This window comes from Patagioenas fasciata, chromosome 14, assembly GCF_037038585.1.
Source record: "Patagioenas fasciata isolate bPatFas1 chromosome 14, bPatFas1.hap1, whole genome shotgun sequence".
NCBI lineage: Eukaryota > Metazoa > Chordata > Aves > Columbiformes > Columbidae > Patagioenas > Patagioenas fasciata.
In genome coordinates this window covers 13435041-13447182 of record NC_092533.1, presented here as the reverse complement: position 1 = coordinate 13447182, position 12142 = coordinate 13435041, and positions in this window count along the sequence as shown.

Below are 12142 nucleotides of genomic sequence, written 5' to 3'. Positions count from 1 at the left end.
GCCCCAGACTCCTTCTTTCTTGGGAAAGGAATGCAAAGAGTAAATCCCAATCCAGCCCTTGACCTGGGAGGCAAGCTGGCACTGCATGGACGGAAGGGAACATCATACTGAAAAGGAAGCTCATCATGATTACAGCTCTTCCTGAGTTTAAGTCAGTGACACTAGAGCAGATCAAGCCGGAAGAAAACAAGGTCTTCACTTCTTACGGCCATGATAATCACTCTGGTTATTTTGGAGTATTGTTTTAGAAGAATAATAAACAAACAACAAAACTAACTCTTCTGAAAAGCTTTCTAAACCTCCATTGTCCTAATAACATCTGTTGAGAGCACTTGAAAGACAGACTCAGATCAGAATTGCGCTTCTGATAGCTAATGTACTTGCCAGCTTTGAAAAGCCACCTGAGTAATGAACTGTTGCCTTCTAATTGATGCCTTCTGTTTCCTTCTCCTCTTTTCATTCTCCTCCCAGTAGAAAAGCAAGAACATTTTTGTGCCTTTTTTCAGCTTAAATTCTTTTCTGAATAATAGAAGATATTTTCAACCTTAAATTATTTAATAAGAAGGAAGACTAGAGCTTGTGGACATTCGGTACTGCTACACCAATGATCAAAAAAAACACCCAAAAACAATCTGTATTCTGAACAAACAAAAAAGGTACTGTTTGACATCTTCCACTTTTTTCCTGTCTTCAGACCATAGAAAAGGGGCCATTCACACCCTGCACCATTGCAGAACTCAACTTTCATATACTACCTATAGATTCTCTATTCTAAAAGTTAACATCTGCATTAAAAACAGAGGAAATGTAGTTGAGAGCAATTATCACTTAAAAGATGGAATTAATTATGTACCATTATGTTGTGGTAAGCATTCTTCTATGTTTATCTTTAGTGTTAAGCTGAAAGCAAGGACAACATTCAGCTGCCCTTTTCAAGATATTAGCCCCAATTCCACTTCCAAAATATGTCATCAATATGGTAATTCCACACTTTCCCATCAGTAGACAGTCCAGTCTTCATAAAGGCAGCATTATTACTACAAATATACTGGGGGAAACTATTTCAATTACCAGGAGACTATGCAACTCCAAGTCTATTTATTTCAATTTTATTCAACTGTCTTGATATATTCGTGCATAGAACTTTTATAAAGAATGAATAAATTCACCTTGAAATTGTACCAATTGACTTTGGCTGGGCTAGGCTGCGTGATGGAATCAGGATCACTTTTGAAATAAACCCTGACAATGCTGATCAAAACAAAGAAGCTACTCAGTTATTAAAGTGACAGCTCAGCAATGGTTTCAAGCGCAGGGCTGACGTGGCCTGGGGTGGTAGCCATGGCCTGGGGTGAGAGCTGCGGCCACAAGCTTTTGTGCCACTTGCACACGCTGAAGCTGCATCTGACGGAGTGACATTTCCTAGGGCTCCTGCACCTGCCTGGATGTGAAGCAGCTGGTGCGAGCACTGTCACCCATTTCAGATTGTTATTTCACGAGTGACAAGTCTGCCCTGAGACTACATACATGAAATTGATCCCTTTTCCCTTTGCTATGAGCAATCCAGTCATGGATAAAGTACCTTGGGTCAGACACATACAGAAAATGCTAATTTTATGAATTTATCATACAGCTTATCACCAACTGAAGTGAGTCATCACTGGGAATACAATATAAAACATATGAAGCATTTGAAAGTTTCAGCCTAAGAACTTCAGTTTCTAGGATTTATAAAGCAAAAGGTCTGGCAGTATTCTCCTTTGAATGTTCAAGTACAGTATTGCTATAGCAACCCATATCCTACTTTAAAATCAATAGCAATTCAGGCAAGACAAGCTGTTAAACCAGTGTAACAAGTAGTAATGTGCTTCCTCAGTTCATTGTAGGTGTTGCTACAATTGAAGTTTAAGTTAAAGGAGGAATCACAAACTTCCTATACGATTTGGGAAAACAAGGCAGGGGATGAAGGGGATGAATAACAGTGAATCTGGATTTGAGAACAGGCTTAACTGAAAGCAGCAGAGCTCATAAACAGGTGAAACAAAGACTCCAGATTCCACTTTTTCAAGCTTTTTTAAAGAACAGAGTTGAGCTTGAGTAAATCTGTGCTTTCCTGAAAAGTCAGTTTTAGCTTTCCTGTTGTGTAGAAAAGGTCCTACAAAATGCAGCCACGGTGGTGCCTCTCCATTGAGTCATTCGGAAAGGAAAACCCAACAAGGTAGAATTAGCACAAGTTCACATGCAAAATTCACTGTCTCTTCCACTATGAGCCAAATGTAGTGTTGGCACTAATATAAAATGTCCATTTGAAGCTAATATTAAATGCTAGCAGTTCTAAAATTAATGCAATTCAGTAAGAAAATTTCTCCTGATAAATTTTCAAGTACTTTTCCTTCTTAGAACTTTAAATTACAAATTTCACATTGTGGAGAGGGCAAGTAGAGAAAATCAGCATATTATATTCACAGGCTAAGAGTCCAACTAAAAATAAAGGGAAATGCAATCATATGAACGTGAGAAGCTTAGAAAGTTCAGGCTAGTACCTCATGAAAGTAGTGTGGAAGAGAGATGAAGATAAGTCTACATGACAGAAATGTGTTACAAAACATGCAGACATATTATAGTAAAATTGGCAGGTACCAAGGGATCTTGCAACACTAAGTAGATACAAAATGTGAGATGGTAGGAAGTAAATGTAATACCAGTTCTCACAAATGGAAGATTAGCATATCTGGCAACTGTCTGTTTTCCAAAGGGCAATGTCCCACTTTTTAAAAGTATGTTAAGATTTTACCACCAGAGAGCAGAGATTGCACTAATACATACAAATGGGTCTACATGTGCATCATGATGAACTTTTTTCCTAGTTAGTTTATAAAGTTTTTCTGCCCTGCCTTGCAAATCCTTTACATAGGATCTTGAAAACAGCTCCATTTGGGCACAAACACACACAAAAAGCTATCTAAGAAAGAGGAAAGGAAATGAGCATCTGTACAGAAATACAGTCCATCAATTTCTATGTGACTTTGACCTAGAAATATTATTCTAAATATCCCAAATGGATTTTTCCTTCCCAAAGTTTGTTCAACTTTTCTGAGCCCACAGCAACATTTAACATCCACAAAACTCTGCATCAATGAGTTTCACAGCTCAGCTACCTGCTGTATGAAAAAGTATTTGTTCCTGACTGTCATGAATTGTGCCATCGGTTTGCTTTATTTAATACCTTGCCCTCAAGTCCTTCATTGGGAGACACTGCAAATGGTTTGGTCCCTTTGGTTCCTTATCTCACTCTTGACTGCGTAAGTCTCCATCTTAGTACCCATCTCTTCGGTAGCCTGAAGAATCCTCACCTTAGTTCATTCTGTATTTCATTGGTGCTTTTTTCTATTCCTTTTCACTAATCACTATAAACAAACTTTACTTTATTCATGCCTGTACAAAGCATTCTGGAAGCACATGAAACTTTGTAGTGCAATATTAATATAATCTTCTCTATTCCTTCCCTAATAATTCTTAGCTCCAAATAACGCATTTAAAAGCTGTTGAGTTCTGCAGAAATATAATCACAGAAACTTTTGTTACTTCATTCCTGCATGGCAAACTCAGAGCCCATCTCTGAAAGACTAAAGGAAGGATTATCTTTGCAATGTATGCTACTTCATATTTATGAACATTCTTGTTAGGTGTCACATTGTCACTCACTCATGCAGTATGATGAGTTGCTAAACCTTTGTGGTTCTAAGCTTGAGTCCTGGTGACTCTCAATGTTAAGATGACTGGCAGTTTTACAAAGGCTTTTAGGTCTGAGCATGTGGAACCACTGATACACCTAAAGCAAATCTAAAAGAGAAGAGAGAAGAGTAAAAGTGGGAAATATTAATAAGCTTTGTTCTATCCTAACTCCTGGAAACTGTTTCTCTTTTCCACAAACATTTACAGAAAATGGTAAGAATAAACCACACAATATGGTAAACACGTCTTGGTGTGCACCTCACAAAAGGTGATTATAACAAGTGCTTATTTCCTTATTACAAGTACTGACTTAGGAAACGATAATGATGTCAGCACAGAAATGAATACCAGCTCCCAGAAATGTGTAGGTTTTTGCACAGCTGCATCAAATAATGAGCACAAACTGAAGAGTCACTCAGATTATATATTGATATTTAATATTACTCAATTTATCAGATGACAAAATTACAGCATGTGTCTACCTTCTTGCTCACACCTATGAAGCTGAAAAAACTATCATGTAATTCCACTGTAACTATTGCAGAAGTTCCCTACTATCAAGGGAAATCCTTCTTACAATAGAAGTTACGCTTTTAGGTAAAAGGTAGAAAATTTGGCTAGTAGTAGTAAATCAAGAAATAGGTAACAAACTAAGATAACAGGAGAATGATCTTAAACACAGCAGTACAGATTGAAAGATCCAATATTTTTTTGATGATTCCAACCTCTCTTTTTTGTTACTGTTGACATTTATTGAGCTGGGAACTGAGTCCAGCAAACAACCACCTCTCTTTTTAAGTTGCATTCTGTTGTGTAGAAACTCTTTAACGGGCTTACTATATGTTTGTAGGTGACTAGAATCTCCCTTACAAAATAGTCTCCTGAATGAAAACCTTTAAGTCGTCCTGCTTCAGATTATTGTCTATTATCCTGTAGCTTGTGTTAGAAAAAAAAATACAAAAAATTATTTCCATTATTTTCTTACCTGATTAAATCTTCAGTCGTTTTGAGTTAACTCTTCCTTCAGTTTTCATCTTGGCCCTAAATTTATTAATCTCATCAATCCTAAACTTATCTGCAGGACGTAGATAAACCTTGGTTCTTTTTATTTGCAATAAATACCTTAAGTTTTTCTGGTAAAGTATCCAGGCGCTGCATCTGTGTTAAGTCATAAGGTTTCTAGAGGCAGTGGGAAAAAAAGTTCACTATCATTTTTGACCCTTGGTGCAAACCATGCCCTCAGGGTTATTAGGTGTTCTTCTCTGGCAAAAGTAAACCAAACATATACTTGTTTAGTAAATTACTGGAACTCTCATGGTGTTTTCACATTTAGAGAACTACACAAGGAACAGGAATTTAATTTTAACAAAGACTGCAGAAAATGTTGTGCAGAGACAAAAGAAAGGCCACCAAGCTTTCTTCTATAACCACTAGCAAATCTAAGTTACATTAACCACTTCTTATGTGAAAGAGACAATGTCCTAATTTTTCCCCCTCCAAAAAGAATGTCTGGTACTGCACAACCCTGGACTTCTCCCATATGTACCCCAGACACTCACACCTGGAAAGTGCAAAAATAGTGCAGTCTCATTCCAGACCACCTCTACCTATATATACTCAAAAGCCATAGAGTGTTTAGTTATGTGACATTCTGCAATGTCTAGGATTGCTGTATTTTTCTGGATGTGTACATTTTCTTGGTAATAAGAATTCCTTTTTTGCTTGTTTTGGTTTTCTTTTTACCATGGGTAAATCCTTGCTGAACTACTCTTGCAGTATGTTCTTTTATGATGTATTTCTATGTCCAGTCTTTTTTATAACGAGGCAAAATGGTTCTTGAGGGGTATCAAAAACCCCACATTCTTTTAGGGAAAACACTGCAGGTTAGCTGTCTACACGCAGGTGTCAGGTTACTTTTACTCCCAAGGGATACTACAAACTTCGTTTTCCTTTGAATACCCACCTATGCCTGTAATTTTTTCTCTCTCCAAGTTAAGTTTCTAGTATCTGATTTCAACTAGTGTCAAGTTTCTTTTGGATTTTTTTTGTTTTTTTACAGTGCATAATCTCAGCTTTATAAACCTCCCAACTATGTCCTTAATTTACTGTAATTGTCTTCTTGCAGGTGTCAGAAATCAGCTGACACTTGTTCTTGGAAGTGTTCCCTATTAGAACAATGAACTCTGATCTTTTTACTATAGCTGACACACATGTAAGTACTAATGAATACCTTGACAGCCGCACCACTACCATTTGTCATTTGCTTTTGGCAGCTTTACAGATCACCATTTACATCATAACTGGAATATCACACTCTAAGGAGAAACATTTATTTTATGTTCGGTCCTTCTCCTGCCTAGTTCAAAGATAAGAGTATTTGACTGTACCTCATTCTGCCTTGCATGACATATGCAAGTTCAGAAACCCATTGCTCATCCTTAGCCCATCGAAGGTGATGCTTCTTCTTTCCTTACAATTCAATCATTCCTTACGTTTTTCTTTACAACTCACAGCAACAAAAACCTTCTTTCCATATCATCTGGTTTTATTACTGTATTTGGATAAGTTCCCTGCAAGAAAATAGAGGCAGCATGCTGTGATTTAAAAACTGTGTCCGTGTTTGCAGTTAACTCATTCAGTCTCAGAGATGACGCTGCATGTGGCTATGTATATCTAGGAAGTACTTGAGCAGAAAAGAGATTTTGCACAACGTGAAAATGCCCAGGAGGCAAACCATTTCATTCAAGTTCATAGTCAAAATCAGCTTTGTAGTGGAAGGGTTGTCTGTCTCTTCCAAATTCTTTATTACAGCCTGACAGTTTGTGGGAAAAAAAACCAACAAAGCAGTAAACAATCCCTGCACCTTTTTTTTTTTTTTTTTTTTTGTTTGTTTGGCTTTTTGTGGTTATTTTGGTTGGTTGGTTTTTTGTGGGTTTTTCCTTTTTTTTTTTTTTTGTTTTAATATTTGGTTTTGGTTTGTTTTTGTTTTAACATTGCTGTTTAGCAGAACTAAAAATCACAGCAAGGGTCAATTAGTGTAATTGTAAATGTTTTTTATGGTTTTAACATCGGTTTTATCCTTTAAAGAACCATGTAACATCTCAAATTGAAATGTAAGCAGTTGCCCATTACTGCATTCTTACCTTGGGGCTACTAATTTTTTCATAAGGAAAAGGTCAGCTGTGATTCGCTCTGTGAATGCACATGCCCAAGTGCCACAGACATCTAAATCTCTGCCCCTGGCTCCAAGATTCAGTGAAATAGTGAGGTAGACTGAGGAATGATTGTTTCATGACTGTTAACTGGAATATTACGTCTGAATACTTTCGATGTTTCTCATCTAGACTTCCCAGTTACTCTTATTCTCATCTGATCTACCAATAAGCACACCAAATCCAGGCCTGTCGCAAACTCACCTGAAGAGGCAAGCACAAACGGCATAAATAAGGCTCGCTACTTGCCCCAGCTGACTTCAGGACAGACAACTCTACTTCAAATATTCATTCTAGGCACATTTCTTGTACATGGAAGTCTATTTGCCCAATTTCTTCTAATGCCTTCAGTCTTCTCCTTTAATGTCTATAATGCTATTTCAATTACTTCCATATAAAAAGACTAAGACTGACACACACCAGACAATTCCTTTAAAAACCAAAATTCTAACATATTTCTTCAGTGTTAAAATACAGCTTTAGTGCTGAAAGCTAAGAAAGAATTATCTGTGTGAGTTTTATGAAATAGAGTGATTTCACTAACTATTCTTTCTATGCATTCAAAATATTGCACAGTGAATGGGGCAAAGGTTTTTTTCCATTTCAAGCAAAGACAAACCAGAACCTTCCAAAATTTATCACAGAAGTACTTTATCCCTCTGCATAGCTAACAGTCTAGGGAGCAGGGAAATCAGTCAGATGGCAGAGTACCAGAATCAAGTATTTCTTTGTCTTTGAGACAAGGAATCTGAAGAAAAATTCTTGTTGAGTGTGTTGCACTTCAACTTTTTCACATAAAATTAAATTAACTAGGTCAGAGAGACCGATTTGATAAGCACGTTGTGCACATAAGTTCCATAGATGAATATTTAATCATTAATAGTTACTTTTTGTAAAGAATGAAGAAGTTCGAGCATGGGAGACAGAAAGGTTCTCTGCCAGCAGGAGGCAGAAGCTTGATAGGCTACTTCAGTGAAATGCAGATCACACAAAAGCAGCCCTGATCGGCAGCAGGGCCGGCACCTGCTGTTGCCCACCCACCATCTGGACGACTTTTTTGACATGGGTTTTGTTGAAACAGATCTGATTTCCTTTTTTTTTTTTTCCTTGATAAGTATTCTTTTTCTAAAAAAAAAATAAATACATAATAAAACAAAACTTGATCAATTCTGTTTGTAATATATCTTTCATTTTTCATATGAATGGTGACACAAACATTTACTTAAGTAAAGACTTGCTTTGTGTGCAAATGACTACTACAATAAAGCACTTAGAAAAACAGATCAGGGGTGTTTTCAGTAAGAATGAAAACATGTTTGATAAATAATTCATTTATACCTACTGTGCACAATAATCACTCTTCTTAAGCCAATGTTTCTTGGGAAAAAATCATCAGCCAACAATTTGTCTGGAAATATGACATGCGGCCTCTTTCACACTAGGAAAAATCTAAACATTCATAAATAAAGGATTCGGGATTATTAAAAAAATTGAACTTCTTCAAAAAAATCTTGGTTTTGTAGCAGGTTTTACGATTTACAAAGCATCTACTCCACATTCTTCTTAAGCACATACATGTATGTCTTAATAAGCTTTCTGCCTCTGTATATGTACCATAGCTGCAAGCCTATGCTGTGCTTGTATACAATTCTGACATTGAAAGAAGATGATGTTGTTCAGGACTTGCTGAAAACAACAGATGAGAGAGGCAATGCTTTGGTATTTGCAGTGATTACAGCACAGAATTTTCTCTGAAGATCAAGAAATCATAGCCCCTGAGAGAAATATTTTCTAGTCTGGATGATGACTGCTTGTGGATTGCAGGTGTAAATTACTCAGGAAAAAAAAAAAAAACAAACACCATTTGTAAAAGTGAAGTTTTCATAATTAAATCTTATTGTACCTATGACTACGAGTATCACAGCTACCTACACCAACATATGTCACCAAAGGCTCCTGACTATTTTTTGCAAAGATCATTCTTTGACTGAAGCAGCTGGTGGTCCACGCGTCAAATTTCATTCTTTTTTACATTATTAATCAACAAAGCAAAAGTCCTAGAAGAAAGTCAGGTCTCTGAGATTAATTGAAATCAGCTGGTTTTATTGTCTTCCATAGTACTGATTTAAGAATTAAAACACTACCAGAAAAAAACAAAAACAAAAACAAAAGCAAAAAACCACCACACCACACACAAAACCCACCAACATGTAGTTCATACAGTGTGCATACATCTTCCATACGGTTAAAAAAGCGTATCCTAAACCAAGCTGAAATCAAGTGATTGACCTTTCAGCTGATCTGGTGGGCTTTGAGCTAATTCAAAGTTCAGCCAGAGCCCGCAGGAGCTTTTCAAGGGGTCTGACGACACTCAGCACTCCTAATGGGAGCAGATATCAAACGTGGCGGTGGCGGGTGGCACAGCCCAGTGACAGGCACCAGCGCAGCTCGTGCAGGAACCACAGAGGTCCAGGGCACGTGCAGAGATGGAAACCTGACTGTTCATAGAACATGTGCTGGGGAAGGTTATGAAGAATAAATAAAACCTTGTTCAAGGCCACAAGGTGAAGATTTTACTTTCAGCGTTTTACTGGCATACAAGAACAGTTAAAATGTTCTGTAACCTACATGTTTTATGTATTTTATGTACAGCATGTATTGTAATAGCACCTTATGATAAATTGTTCTGATTAACTTATCCCAAAAGCCTTTGTAATGAATAAGAGACATTTCGTTAGGACCTTTCAACCTCTGTGACAAACTTCAGAAATGTCATTACCCTCCACATAAGCATTTCAAGAACAAGAGCATCATAGGACAGAGCATGAATAACAGTTCATGCTAAAGCCATGTGAAGCAGCACGGTCTCTAGCACATCCAGGAACCAACGGAGAAATCACATTTTCAAAAAGAGTAAAGCCATTTGGATGTAATCAATTTAAAATGTGTCACAATATTGCTCTAATCTGGAAGCAGGATACAGCAATAAAAAAAAGAAAACCAGTGAAGAGCAAGTACATTGAACCCTGTAAAGAACTGAGCAAAATGCAGATAACTCCCCTAGAGCTTCTTACCAGATGTTGGCAATTTCACACCGTTACACTGTGCAAAGTGGATTTGTATTTCTATAACCTGGGAAAGATTACTGTGCTGCAATCAACAAATTACAATTTGAATAACAAATTCCTGGTTTCACCAACATCATCTCTCTCTCTCTTGCTGAGGAAAAAAATAAAAAAGACACCCATAGCAAATCTCTTCAGCAGCCACTTAAAGGTGAGCGAACTATTCAATAGCAAGATATGGCGAAGTAAGCACAAGTTTTTAAACTGGATCTTAACTATATTTTGATTCCAGCAGAAGGATAACTAGCATCGATTAAACAGAGCGATAATTTAGTCATATCACACTGGAAGGTCTTGGGTAGTTGTCATATGATTCTGTCTCCTAAGCAGTTATCCCCATGATTCAAAAGAGTAAATCGAAGGATGTTTACATTTGGGGAGTGGGTATGCATCCTTCATTAAATTATTCTTAGCACTTCCCAAATAGCTTTAAAATATTGGAAATTATTACAGGTATACACTCCTAATAAACAAAGTTTCTGAAATGTGTACAATTTCATGAAGTCTTCAGTCTCCGTCATGAGCATAAAATAACTCCTTAAAACCATGCACAGGTTGTTCACTATGCTGTAGTTATCCGAGATACGTCCTTGGCTGTTCAACCCATAATAGAATTAATAGCTGTACACAATTTTCTGACATTGTGTAGAGTACATTTTACATGACTGTGTCACAATCTATTCAGTATATCAGGGAGGGCATGGATCAACTCAGAAAGATTTCAGAGATCCTAGTCAGTGCCAAGAATGCTATTGTTTATGAACTAAGATTAATTGACAGATGTCTGAATTGATAGTTCACTGAAAATGTATGCTATGAAGAAATGTTTTGGAATGCTATGGTTCTTTCAAAAGGCAAATTAGGGAAGTTGAGTATTTGAATGAAATAATAAACAGAATTGAAAATACATGAGAAATAATGCTGTCTACGTGCTTGCCAACCAGGCCTGATGAACTGCAGCTAAAATCCAGAAAGAAACCTTTGGAAAAAAGCTGAATACATCACAATGAGAAAAAACTGTCAAACCTGTGCCTACAGAAAATACATGAGCTACAAGTGACAACCTGACTGAAAAGACACAGAGAAGTGAAGAGGATAAACTCACAAATATTCAGGCAGTTTTGCCAGGTTTGGAGAGAGGATTTTTTTTACAGGCATGATGAAAGTGCAATTTGTAACTCAAACTCTATGTATTGGTGAGCTACTTTACATCAACACGCAATTCAGTTCGACAGATTTTCACTCTATTGCATAAGAAAAAAAAGCTATCGTAATTGAAGCAATACTTACAGGTTACACTCTTGAACACTTCAACACTCTTTAACTATTTTGTGCATTCTTTGGTCATTATTGTTTGAGCTAAAATTTTGACCTTGCTGTCTGCTCTTATATTTCAGACTGTTGTTACAGAACACAGCTGATCATGGGTGTTCCAAATATGCAGGATTCCCAGCTATATAAGGATCCACTCTTTAGTTACATGAGCAGGCATTACTTGTATTTTATTCAATGTGCCAACATAAAGGTTTCAACAGGGCACTGAAAGAAGCAAAAGAATTTCAGTGAAGTCTCTGGAATAGGATCAGCTGTCAGTTGAGCAGTGAAAAGTATTACAATATGCAAGAGGCAAAATGAGCTACAGATTATTTTTGTGAATTCCCATTAGTCGATGCTATAACTTGTCACCAATTTTCAAGACAGATTTAGTAAGCAGGTATGAGAAATAAACTGGAATTATAATTATGAAATTTATATTGGAAGGCTTCTACATAAAACAAAACAAACGGTGAGTTTAGACAAACAGAAGAAAACTATTTCTGAAGAATACAGAAGTACTTTTATATTGGTTTCTGTACTTCACCTATTATCAAGGACTACAAATCCTAGTAATCATATCAATTGATCAAACATCACTTGAAAGTGACAGACAAAAATTGCAACCTGGAAAAACTCTGATTTATACTGGGAGAGAGAGGGGAGTAACTTTGAGAATCAAACAATGGAACAGACTGTCCCGAGGTGGTGGAAACTCTATGCCCTTGAAGCTTTTCAAAGCCCGACTGAACAAAG